This window comes from Sabethes cyaneus, chromosome 2 (genome assembly GCF_943734655.1).
Source record: "Sabethes cyaneus chromosome 2, idSabCyanKW18_F2, whole genome shotgun sequence".
NCBI classification, from domain to species: Eukaryota; Metazoa; Arthropoda; class Insecta; order Diptera; family Culicidae; genus Sabethes; species Sabethes cyaneus.
In genome coordinates, this window is record NC_071354.1 from 157,545,718 (window position 1) to 157,560,012 (window position 14,295).

The following is a 14,295-nucleotide window of genomic DNA, read 5'->3' on the forward strand; positions in this document are numbered from 1 at the left end:
GCGGTTTCATTAGGCGATACAAGTTCACAGTCTGCCTGGATGATAAACCCTTTTGTCTTCGCAGCTCATTGAGATAGCACGTGTACAGGTGGTCTACAAAGGAGCTAAGTGAGTGAATGGGAGTTTTATTCTTACTCCATCAGCCAGGGTCGGCGTTACTATTTAGGTATGGAAACCTGTGTCTATACAGGTTTACTTAGAATCATATTCGAATAAAGTGATTGGTTTTTCGCAGAACTGAAACAAAGCGAGGAACTGATTCTATGTAGAACAGGTCTAAATTTAGATCTTTTTTCACTTTAATTCGCTTTGTCATCTGTCAGCACTATAGAAGACCTCTAAAACTTCTTATTTTATACTAAACGTATGCGTTAATTGAAACGGTAGATTAAAATTGTTCTGTTGAATACTTTTAAGAATAAGAAATTTCATTTTCAATATGGTTTATTATATTTTCTTAATATATAATCAAAAACACGATGATTAAATCATGAAAATATTCTCTATGAATATAGAAATTCTCTTTTACGAAATAGGTTGTATCGTGAAAAATATTTCTTTAATTTTTTAATGCATATAGCTCGTTTTAAAACGAATAAGAATTATATTACGACGTACTACAAAACATTCCGGAAGGAATTTTCGGTCAGACGTCATCCGACACAAGCGAACCTTTTGCTTCCGTCTTCCAGCGCTAACACCCGAATAATTTACGGTGTGGCCTGGCTGAAAAATAGACCTGTTATTTTTATTTGGCTGTAATTTCAATTTTTTTATATGCAACATTTGAACTTTGATTAAAAACGAGTCAAAAATCTAGTATAAAGACTCTTGTCTAGAACCAAAACGGACGTCATATTCTCGTGGTAAGAATCTTAGCTCGCTCTTTACACGCTTTGTACAGCTGAAACTAATGTGCCACCTAAACTACGGCTGGTGCCAGTGCACAGTAATCCAAAAGGGCCAAAAGTGGAATTTTTTTCCTAGTGTCTTTTGTTTTCATTTTATCATATATGGTCTTCAGCACTTTTGTTCGTATGAATATCCCTCTTAATCTAAAACTGTCAATAGTTAGTCATCGCTTACTATACTGAAAATAAAAAAATAACTTTTTTGTGTTAGGAAATATACACATAGATTCTTCAGCAAAGTTTTAGATATTGTAAAAACAAGTAACTTTGCTGAAGAAATAAAATTTCTATCTTTATCGAGTGCTGAACTATAGGGAATATTCTTTAAAACTTCTTTAAAAATTGGTTTTTCATACTTAGCTTTTCTCAGTTCCATTTTACAAGAATACAATGTTCTAGACAATTATCGAATCTTTCAAAATACATGTTTTTGCAGAAGACCGCAAATCTCTTGGACCTTTACTTGCTGAGTTATCGCATATTCAAGCTTTAAATTTCCATAGCTTTACGAGCCCATGGGGTAAAATGGGGCGAGTGGATTTATGAAATCAGTGCTTCATCTTAAAGCTTGAGTCTAGTACTATAAACTTGTATGGGTTCCGCTTGTCCCTAACCACCCAAATGAGAGTACGGCAAGCATACGTTTTATGTGTTTCGTGTTTGCTAAAGGCTCGATACACGTCCATTTTTTGTGTTAGTAGATAGACACATGGTTTCTTCGGCAGAGTTATAGAAAATATAAAGATAAACAATTTTGCTAAAAAAATGATATATCTATCTTTATCGAGCGCTGAGCTATAGAACATTTTCTTTGGAAATCTTTAAAAAATAAGCTTTTCATTTAGCGTATGTTGGTTGTATTTTACAAGACTATATGGTTCTAGGCGATTATTGAAAGACTTAAAACACATGTTTTTGCAGAAAGTTACGAATCTCTAGGACCCTTCCTTACAAAGTTATCGCTTATTTAACCTTTATTTTTCCTTAACTTCACGAGCCAAAAGCGATAACTTTGTAATGAAAGGTCCTAGAGATTTGCAATATTCTGAAAAACGTGTATTTTAAGTCCTTCAATAATCGTCTAAAACCATATCTTCCTGTAAAATGCAACCAACATGAGCTAAGTATGAAAAAACTAATTATTAAAAATTTCCAAAGAAAATGCTCTATAGCTCTGCGCTCGATAGAGATAGAAATATCATTTTTTTAGAAAAATGTTTTATCTTTATATTTTCTATAACTTTGCCGAAGAAACCATGTGTCTATCTACTAACACAAAAAAATGGGCGTGTATCGTGCCTTTAACGAACGCGAAACACATAAAACGTATGCTTGCCGTACTCTCATTGGGGTGGTTACGGACAAGCAGAACCCAAACAAGTTTATAGTACTCGACTTAAGCTTTAAGATGAAGCACTGATTTCATAGATCCACTCGCCCCATTTTACCCCATGGGCTCGTGAAACTATAGAAATTTAATGCTTGAATATGCGATAACTCAGCAAGTACAGGTACAAGAGATTTGATTTGTCTTCCGCAAAAAAGTGTATTTTGAGAGCTTCAATAATTATCTAGAACAATGTATTGTAATGCAACTGAGAAAAGCTACGTATTAAAAACCAATTTTTAAAGAAGTTTTAAAGAATATGCCCTATAGTTCAGCACTCGATAGAGATAGAAATTTTATTTCTTCAGCAAAGTTGCTTGTCTTTACAATATTTACAACTTTGCCGAAGAAACTATGTCTATTTTTCTTAACACAAAAAAGTTATTTTTTTATTTTCAGTACAGTAAGCGATGACTGACTATTGACAGTGTTAGATTAAGGGAAATATTCATACAAACAATAGTGCTGACGACCATAAATGATAAAATGAAAACAAAAGACACTAGGATAAAAGTTTCACTTTTCGCCCTTTTGGACCACTGTGCAGCGCCTCATCAACACTCTGTTATCTGGGCTAAAATTTATTGCGGGCCAGAAAAATGATGTCAGTCACCTGACCAAAATCCAAGCGCCTCAGTTCACAACCGATCATCATTCGATGTTTATATGCAAGCGCTCTCTGTTGACTATGTTGTAAATAAAGTTTATCCACGGGATCTACATATTTTACTCCATGCTATATTTCTATATTTCAATATAATTTGAAGCGGTAATGATACCTGATGTTTAACTTAAGGGCTAGTGCACTCTGCTGATGGAAATAGCTAATTTGTGGTTGTATTAGTGGTTTGTTTTCCTCTAGGATACAAAAACTCTACAACAGCGCAGTAGTTTTCCCAACATTAACAACGCGAGTGCGCAAGGGGTTTCCAGTAAGACGCATAAGTGCGTAGTAAGCAGAGTTTACTTTTGTATTTTTACGTAATAAATACACAACCTACGGTAATCAATACAATAATAAATAATGATCGTAAATAATCATTGATAATGAATAATTTTTAGTAATCACAAAAGCATGTTTACCAAAAGTTAATGGTGATCAGAAGGAATCAGTAAACTTTTTTTAAAGGTGCGTTGTATTCATAGCTGCTAGAAACCCCCTTGCGTTTACGTGTACGTACAGCATGAATGAAGAATAATAAAGCGGCCGGAAAGAACCAACTTCAGGTAGAACTTTACAAAAATTGCCAACAATCACTAGCAACGGTACTTCACTGGATAATTTTAAGGATTTTGGGAGGAAGAAACTACCGGATGAGTGAATGGAAGATTTATAAAAAGGCCATCAGTTAGATTGCTGTAATTACTGCGGTATTACGCTGGTCAACGCTGTCTGCAAGGTGCTCTCCCAGATTTTGTTAAGTCGTCTATCCCCAATAGTAAGTGAATCCGTAGGGCAGTATCAAGCGGACTTTAGGGGGGCCATGCTATTACGAATCAAACTTTTACTCTGTAACAAATTCTTTAGAAATCTCGAGAGTACAACGTGCCTATGCAACATATTATATGGATTTCAGGACAGCAAATGATACAGCCGAGCGCGAACATTATTGATGATTGCACTTCTGCAAAATAATTCCATTGACAGTAAACCTTTCGCAGTCACTAATACTACTAAATATTTGTGGTGACAATCAATAACGTTGATCATGTTTACATTTGTTCAACACAATAAATCGTCTGACAGTAGATTAGAAACAGTACAAGTGTAATTGTATAAAGCGTTACAAAGTCCAGTGCAAAAATGTTCACTGTGCAGAAATTTTTTGCACAGGAGTCTAATATGATGCAAAAAGCGCAATACAATGGCAGATAATACACCTGTACGGTTTTCCATATAAACTGACGCGGCTGATCAAAGAAATATGCTAGGAAGAGGCTCCAGAGAAAACAACGTTTGCCTTCCATGAACAGTAACTACAGTGGCCGGTTACGTCGTAAGGATTCCGGATGATTGTGCAGTGAATTCCGTTCTCGTCAAGAACCCCACCGGCACTAGGAATAGAGGGACCCAACGTGTCCAACTATATGGCTCTTGCAAGTAGAAGCCGACTTGTGTGCGTCGAGCCGCTCAAGGAATTGGCGACGAGTAGTCCAAGAACCGAGTACAGTGGAGAGGAATTCGTGATACGGCAAGAGCTCCGGCTCTCGGCTGGTAGAAAAATAAAAAGAAGAAGAAGAAGAAGAACAACAACAAGAAGCCTGCACTACGATTTGTTTAGCATTTTCAGAGACGCAATTGGATGCGTTCCTCCAACTTCGCTTGAAATCACCGATACGGTCTTTTACGCTTCATTTTGACGAAGTCCACTGTAGGATTTGTATGAACTCTATAATACCTGGTTAATTGTCGCCTCTCAGTAAAACCAGGTAATGTCTCCTCTAGTGAATTTCGTAACCAGGGCGTTCCACAAGGAAGCAGACTCGGACCGTTATAGCGTTCCTTATTTTAAACGACTTTTATGCTGTTCCACGAGGATCCAGATTGCTGTATGCTGACGATATTCAAATGCTTGTGCTGGTCAAATCTTTCGAAGACTGCTGTGAACACAAAAGCAAATCGACATTTTTGCGGACTGGTGTCGAAAGTATGAGCTCCATTAGCGCACGGAAGTGTTTGGTCATTCCTTTTAGTCCCAGAAAAGAACCTATTGTATAAGAATAGCGCAACAACAACGTAGTACTGGAAAGAGTATACGTAATTAAAGACTTGGGAGTGCTTTTTGATTCGAGCCGTTGTTTTTGAGAACACTACTGATAGGTAATATCAAAAGCCAATCAAACATTGAGTTTCATATTTAGGGTCTTCAGAGGATTCAAAGATCCATATTGTTTACGTGCTCTGTACTTGTTTATTGTGCGTTCTATCCTAGATTATGCTGCTGTAGTTTGGAGCCTTTCACTACAAATTGGTCCTCCAGGTTGGAAGCAGTACAAGACAAGTTATTACGGTATGGTTTGAGATTTCTAGTCTAGCGTAATCTTTTAGTGCTTCTCAACATTGTAACTCTCGACCATGGGAGAAAAATGGAAAGAGTTTTGTTCATCAGGAAAGTGTGAGTGAATTGGACTCTCCAAACATCCTCGCTCAAATCAATTTTAACGCCACTCCACGTGCCCTTCGAGGCGTACAAATTCTTCGCCCAGACTACCGACACACTGAGTACGGTCAAAATCAGCCAATTGGAGCTATGTGTTGCTCGTTCAATCATGTGTATAGATTTTTTGATTTTAATTGTCCTAGTGATAGTTTTAGACACCGCTTATGAAGATTAAATGTACTATAGTTAGTTGTAAATGTTTCATTCAAGTAGATGTTGTGGTCAGATGAATTAATGTTAATAAATAAATAATTCACCCGAGTCCGAGCACTGCTTGCCTCTGTATCCTTTATATAAGCGTGCGACAATTGTTTAGTCTTCACCATCATTCAGTTAATTTTAGCAGGCTTTATTTGTTGTTTTTTGCTCAGTATGAATAAGTGTATGTGTGCTTTTTGATAAATTCATCGATGACAAGTTGGAATATAAGATCTTGTTTGATCTGGACCTGTATCGTAGTGCAATCATTTATTTCATAGAACACAGATGTTTTGTCAGCTAAGAAACGCCATTTTTTTGGAATTTCCGCCTGGCCGAATCGTTGAAGAATATTAAGAACAAGATTGGTCCCAGATTACTACCTTGGGGTACACCCGTAGACACAGTTTTCTCTTACCAGCGATCTCTTACTGTCTCCAACAGGCATGAACAGGGCAAGGTTTTGTTGGTGGAGTAGCTTTTAATGGGTGATTTCGCGACTCCTGTAATTTCATAAGGTTCCAGTTTGTTAATAAGCAGTCCATGGTCTATTTTCAAGACAATAAAAAAGGTCACTACTGTTTTCCGATTGCTCAATAGTGGGTTAAGTCTCAGCTGATTCCAAACTGCTGTTTACAAAGCAGGCCATAATGATCCACGAAGTTCACAATCCGACTAACGATAAGTTTTAGTATAAATTTGTCAAGAACAGGTAGATCCGTCGTATCGCCAACTTTGGAGATTTTTTGGAAGAAAATGGACGGGGTGGAAAAATGGACGGTTAAAGCGAAGATAGCGTTCCGAAAATTTCGATCGTTGTCGATCGATGCAGCCAGTGTAAGCTCAATTACGCACAAAAAAGGTCATTAAAAATTTTAGTTCATTAATTTTTCAAGCTACTTTTACTGTCCCAACAGTTAGACGTGGCTTAAAGAAAATGTACAAATTCTTTGAAAACTGGTGCTCGAGTGAAAAACATTTAAAGGCTCGGCAGACCTACCGAGAAACGTTCCTTGTACCTTCAGTTGACGATGTTGATTTAAGAGCTTTTTTTTCATCGGCCCAAAATTATCCTTCGAATTCTAAGACAGCACATTACTGAAACAGAATCAACTCGCTTTCCATCGTCGTCGGTATAATTTGAATCGATTGACCAACGATGTTGGCATATCTATCCGGCCGGCAATGTTTGGGCTTTCCGCTCCTAGCTGCCATGGTAGCAGCTGCCACAGGAATCTGAATCACATTATAGCGGGATTAATGTTGGCATTCCGATACGGTTATTATCGATTGTCGACCAAAACATCCCGGTCTGTCATGATGGAATATTGTAGCGTATTAAGATACAAAATAGTATACATATTTATTTTCCGTCCTCTTGTAGTCGAACGCTGTTTTCAGTCACAAAGCAACAAACGATTTAATACCATCTTATTGCTATTATTTTTATGGATTTTATCAGTTTCAGATGATAATAGCGCTAAAAATGGCATTTATACAGCTACTACAGTTGTTAAAAATCAGTTGAATTGAAAACTGAATGGATGGTGGTCTTAACCGGACAGTGGCATAAATCAGTGTGCTCTAAGCTGAAAAGTTCTGTGTCACAGTTTCAACATGATTTAATCCTGCAACCCTTTACGTCAATCCAGGGCTTAATTCACTGCTGAGGGTGGCACAGGATCTGGTCGGTCGGTCGGTCGGTCGGTAAGTTGTCGTCCCATAAGAGTGATTTAATTTGGATAATGAGTTTGGCACAAAAGAGATAGGAAAAACATTCGCAGTCTGAAACGTAGAAAATAACAGAAAAAATAACACGAAAGCGTGTTTCTTGGGTCCGGATATGGTGGGTTCAGGGAGTGAAGTGCAGATGGTCTTTTCTCACCGGTTATGTCCGCGTGGGAGGAGACATTACCGGCATGTCACCCATTGCAAAGAATACTGAAAGCACAGGGCCATCTGTCCGGAACGTTGGATGTGGGTTATTAAGTTTTATGGAAATGTTGGAACACTTCCAATTAGTGGTTGTTTGAACGTCAGGAATTATTGATTGTTCGACCCTTTTATGGCAAAAGGCTGATTCGTGTTCTAATTAAAGGTAACTGCCACTTGCACGTTGATATCATAAAATAATACTACCCTCAGTGCGTTCGAAAGAGTTGAGCACCAACTTCTCACAGTTGCCCATTTTTGCAGCAATCTCTTTCGTGCTCTCAATCGCACTCCAACCCGACCCGGGAGTGATTTCAAGCGAGCGGAATTAAATTTGGCCCAGCTTAATTGTATTTGCATAGCAAATATTTATACATTCAGTTAGCTTTGGGAAAAGGAAGCACAGAATATAAAAATAATGAAAAATCTGACGGGATAAAGCTCAATCAACTGTTGGAGACCACGCATGAATGCTCCCGCGACACAGCCCAATGAAGAGTATTAAAATAGGGGATGAAAACTTAATTAAAAATGTAAATTTGTAACCGTTTTGTAAATTCAGGGCGCAAATATATTTTTTTACACAGCTAACCCGCGCTGTGCAATTTTGAACCTGGCAAGCACTCCCCCCGGCGCCTAGCCAACCAGGCTGGGAAGTCTGCAGCACGTTTGTGGACTTTGTGCATGCGGTGGATGTGCAAGCATAAATTCAAATCGTTGCTCTACCGTCCGTGGAAAGGGCTTTTCGGTGTTACACGTTTATTTAGTGTGTTTCTTTGCCAGCTGTAACTGTATGGTTAGTGATCTAGCAAATCCGTAATCATTTGTTCCAGCAAAAACTAAAATGAGCAAACCCGGAGTTTTTAAATGAAAATCCTCAAAATGAATGATTTTCTACCAGATAATTAGCTCCAATCCGGTTGGATTACAAGTAAGCTGTTAAAGGGAAAAATTATAATCGAACGAGTCAGTTGGAAAAATGAAGGAGATTTGTGAAATTGTGAATATATTGCATTTGAAAATAATGCAATATATTCACAATTTCACAAGTCTCCTTCATTTTGTGTGTGTGGAAGTAAGTAGAGGATTTTAAAGTTTCGCTTACAAAAATAACATTAAACAATTATTTTTCAAAAACTAATCGAATCAGATTTCATTTGAAAGCTTTCGTATAGCATTTATTCAATGCAGTAAAATCATAATGAACCACACGCATTCGGACATTATTCGGATTATTTACATGGTAAATTGTTTCCACAAAACATGATGATGATGAGCAATAGTATAACAACGTGTGTAAATATAAGCTAGGTGGACAAGGAATAATCAGTGGAGTGTCCAGGCGCAGCTTGCGGCACGTATCCCACCTTCTCCATAAAATATAATGTAAAACAAAATTTCCGCAGTGTTTAATTTAAGCAGCCACTATTTTTACGATAAGAAAATTAATTGCGTAAAAATACCTTCTAGTTAGAAAAAAGGTTAGAAAGGAAATTTCAAGTTTTGTTACAAGCCCAATTTAAGTTCAATTTCAAGTTCAATATCAATTATAATTTCATGCCCAATTCCGATTCCAAATGCATTTTAAATCCAAATTATATCCTATTTAAATTTTTACTTTAAGTGCAGTTTTGAGCCTTTTTTCATGCGCGTTGCCTAGTCAAATTTCAAGTCTAATTTTCTTTTTGATTTCAAATGGGCCCCTCTATTCCTGGAGCCGACGGGATTCTTGAAGAAAGCAGATTTCACGTCACAGTAATTCGGCATCCTTGAGACGTGGCCGGCCCACCGTACCCAAGCAGCAATTTAATTTTTATTATGTTCCTCTAGTGGTTTACATGACCAATTTGATGAAACTGTCAATAAAACTGTGAGCTCCACTAGAACCTTCTGATGATAAAAATTCCTTCCGACTAAGAGGCCCACTCTTCAGAAGCATTTCATAACCTCTCGAGAGCCAGGCCATAGTCTCAAGTAGGTTTATTATACTCTGCTGAAAATAGCAATAAAACTGATTATGCTTTTCGCTGCTTGACGGCAAACGCCATAAACTAATGAAACTTTTCGCTTTGTCCGACAAAGCTTGCTGCGTAAAAAGCTAAAGCAGAGCAGAGCAATGCAGAGAGCCAGAGAAAATATATAGTCGTGTCGTGAGCAGATAAGGTAAAGTTTTATTGCCAAATCATCCTGTTCGATTTGATTTATAGCGACCATGATGAAATATTCTAATGAAAAATTAATATATTTTCAGCAGTTTCCGTAGTTGTGCAGCATATGTCCATCAAATTTTATCGTCCGTATAAGTAGCTAAAATGCAAATTTTGAAAACAAATTATTTAAACAAAATAAATATATTTGATTAGTCAATCTTAGTTGCTAGCAAAATCATTCTATTAGCATTCTGACACAAAAACCGATTAATAAGTTTCTTTCTGACTGCTTCTTTCTGGAATACTTTCTTGCAGCTCTCCTTATAAAGAGGCAAAGCAGGAAAAATGAGACAGAAGGAGAAAAAGTGGGAAAGAACCCGGCAAAACAGGACAAACGTGATAGAAAAAGAGGACAAACCTCCAGTAGCATGCTTTAACCAAATTTAGTGAAAATAACTTATATGTGACTTGTATTCAGGGATGCCACATATAATTCTGTGTTTTTTGTTGAAAAAATCTGACAATCTGTACGGCGAGGAAAAAAAGCTGTGCAAAAATCTGTCCAATGCAAAACAATGAGAGTGAAAGAGATAGAGAGTCATTTTGCTGACTGTTTCCGTCTCTTTCACTCTCATGTAAAAGCTAAAAAATCTGTTTAATCTGTGTAATTTGGCGAAAATCTGTATTCTATGCATACAGATTCTGTACAGGCAATTTCTTTCAAATATCTGTTAAACACAGAATAATCTGTGCATGTGGCAACTCTACTTGTATTAGTGATTTATCAGTCACTATAATTATTTTATAACAATTGTGCTGCTACGAACGCGATAGCAAAAAAGAATCAAAACTGGCTTTACAAAGCGAAAAATGAAAGAAGAAACGTGACAGAATAAGAGAGACAAGACATAAAAAGAGATAACGAAGCGAAAGAGAGTTTCTTTTCCTCTCTTTCGTTTCTTTCTCTCTTTTTATGTCTCGTCTGAAGAACGGAAGAGCAACCAAAAAAAGTAAGAAATAAAGAAAAAAAAACCATAAAGAAAACGAAGAAAACGAGTGTGGATGAACTGGACAAAATAGTAGAAAAAATGAGATAGAAAAGGAGGAAAAGAAAAAAAAACTACAGGACGAGGAAAATAGAGAAACGGAAACAGAAAAAGAGAAATAATAGGACAGAAAAAATGGAGAACAAAAATGAAAACGGAAGAAAACAGGGATAAAACGGAAAAGAAAAACAGAAAATGGTAGTAAAGCAGGACATATCAAGAGAAAAAATGGAAAAGACGAAAACAAGAGCGAAAAAGACTGTAAACGGGGCCGAAAGAGATAAAAGTCGAAACGGGACAGAAAATGACAAAATAACAAGAAAGGAAGAGTAGAAAAATAGGCCAAGAAGCAAGATAAAACGAAGGAAAAAAGATGAAAAACGGAAGAAAAAATGGAAAAACCGACGAAAAAAGCCGCGAAACGGGGCACATCTCAATGGAATCAAAGCAAAAGCAGCGCGAAAATAATTCAATAATCACTGCGTGCGATTTATCAATCGTGCCTGGTGCCTCAACCACTGGATATCCAATGAGGAACTCATCGTCTATGCCATGAACAGCCGATTACAAGAGAAGTTCGAGAAGGTAGGTGAAAGTAGATGGCACACACCTTGAGGAAAGGAGCGAACGATTTCTGCAGAGGAGCACTCGACTGGAGTTCGCAAGTCTCATGGCCCCGCAGCTTAGCCATCGACATCTTGGCTGTTGACGAGCATTTGTCCTGGCGACATGTGAAAGCCATAGTGGGTAACCGTCGGTATTAGATATCAATGATTTCATCCCTTTCTGCCGGATTGGCGGAGCAGAAGAAAAAAGGGAGTCAAAACAGAATAAACGTGACAGAAAAGACAAAACACGGGATATTAAAAAGAAGAACGGACAAGATGATTAACGAGAAGGAAAGGAGAAGATGTGAGTGCCCAACTAGCATTTTCATATGTATAAAAAAGGTAAAAATCAGCATTACGTACAGATATACATGCTAAATTAATCGTATTTTATGCACAAAATTGGCACATTCGTATTATTTTGGAGGCGATATACGAGATTACGAATAATTTTGAGCGTTACGACTATATAAGTATTTATATACTATAATATCCGATTAAGCGCGAGTCACTCCGTACTACTCTACGATTTTGTGTTGAAAATCGTATGTATATCAGTCATTATCATTATATACGACAGAAAATCAACTTGGTCCCACTTTATCTAGCTTTAGTTACGATTTAGAGTTTGTTAGGAGATATTTACGATAATTTTCGTACATTGATATACGAGTTGGTGCTAGCTGGGTGAAATATGAGATGCAAACTGAACACGAAAAAAAAAGGGAAAAAGAGAAAAGAAAGGAAGGAAACCGGGTTAGAAAATAACAAAAAACGAATGAATAACATGAGTAAACATAGAAATGATATAAGAAAATTGGGACGGGAACTGACCATTAAAAGAAAAAAGGTTCTTGCTCCATGATAGGTGAGAAGGGATAGAAAACAGACAAACAAGAGAAAGAGAAAAAAATGGAAGGAATGTGAGAGCCAGACCAAGAAAACGGTAGAATAGTAGAAAAAACACAAAAAAGAAGAAAAAACGGAACACAGAGGAGGTAAAATATGTGAGAGAAGAAGATGGAAAACGTAGATTCTGATTTCAAGTAAAACTTCTTGTCTAATTTCGTATCCATGTTCAGTTTAAAGTAAACCTTCAAGTTCAAATTAGTTCGAGTTCAAGTCTAATTTAATTCCAATTTTAAGTCAAATATAAACTTTGATTTTAAGTCCACTTTCAAGTACAAGTTTCAAGTTTCTGCCATTTTATATCTGGATGCATTGTTTATTTTACTGCAGCGCTCCTAGTGGTCGGATTTGGAATGTTTTAACAGCAGTTTATGTTGAAATGTTTCCATTATCAGTGCTGAAAAGTTCGTCAAATGTCAAACCCAGGGCTGTCGGATTTTGATATCGTTCAGAAATTCAATGCCAACCAAAGCACCATCAAAAGAATTTGTCCACGAGCAGGATTTCGATCTTTTCAGGACACTGCAGCAAAATATAGTGGCCAAGCGATGTACAACTACCGGGTTGTACAATGAGGTTCTTACAAAGCACGAAGCATGCATCCCCATGGACGACGAAACGTACGTGAAGATGGATTATGGGCAATTTCCCGGACAATAGTTCTATAAAGCCATTTGGCGATGTAATGTCCCTATCAAGTTTAAATTCATTTTTGCCGATGAAATTGCAAGAAATCTTATGATCTGGCAAGGCATTTGCAGAAAAAACCATGGCAAACAGCATAATGGATTCCAAAATGAACAAGCAGGAGTGCTTAAAAAACTTATTCTGTCGCACATTAAGGCTCACATGGACCTATATAGTTTCGCTCTGATTTAGTTAGCTGTCACTATAGCGAGGAAGTACTACTGTGGTATCGACACAACGGAAAGGATTTCTTCGAATAGGACATCAATCCATTCAACTGCGCTCAATTCCACCAGATTGAGAAATATTGGGCCGAGTGGAAAGGTGACTCGGGACGGTATGCGACAGAGACGAAGAGATGATGGAAAAATGGCCGCTCAAATTAGTCAACAGAAACACCAAAATATGCTGAGTTGTATTTGAAGAAAAGTTCGAGATTTCATCCAAATCAAATCAGAACATATATTTTTCGCTGTTTTTCTTCTAAAGTGCAATAAATGACTTCCATTTTCATTTCATTACTCAACATTTGTAGTTTATATACAAGGTTCTGAGATGGATGACTGAACCATTAATAAAACCCAAATTGTTACTTAGGATGTGTATCACTGATCGTTGCACTAGTAAAAGTAGTAAGAATTGCTAACAAAATCTTATTTATCAGTTATACAATTGTAATTCCAATTGTTTCCTAGTTAAATGCGATATTGAATGTATATCGAATTGACATTCATCTTGCTTCGTCCATCTTTAGCACGTTTTTGTTCAATGCCTTTTTGATAACCTGGTGTACGTCGAGGATTGATCCGTAATGTTTCATCATAACATGACAGCTTTCTTGAGAGTTCAATTAATGATTCTAATGAATGTATGCTTGGAATGCAAACACGATCAGTTCACGCTGACTTACTCGTAATAGAAGGTACGCAACTTACAATAATTCTTTTTTTTTTTGTTTGCAACGCATAGAGAATTGAAAGTTGTTTTCAGCTTCCTTATTAATTTCTCACTGATAATAATTTATTCACATGTTCCATCTGGAAAATTACACAAACATTGTGCAATCATTGGATCTGACGGAACACTACTTCCAATACCTTCATTTCACATTTCAATCACGTGCAGACACACGTAAATGTACATACATGCAAAATATGCACGAGCTGCAGCAGCGCTGTAGTAAGAATCCCATTTGCATTTTACTTCCCATCGGAATGCAAATCAAAGCCGACCGGAAGGAACCAGTATAAGTTGCAAATTTAATAAAGGTATATACATAAGTACATCTATATGCACGCCCGTTCTT

The 14,295-nt window shown here is 37.0% G+C and overlaps 1 protein-coding gene across 1 annotated transcript in view; it reads right to left on the reverse strand.

The window, feature by feature from the left end:
* The window catches only part of LOC128736240 (protein scabrous-like), a 124,923-nt gene that overhangs the window by 22,770 nt on the left and 87,858 nt on the right, over positions 1 to 14,295 (reverse strand). The window lies entirely within an intron of this gene.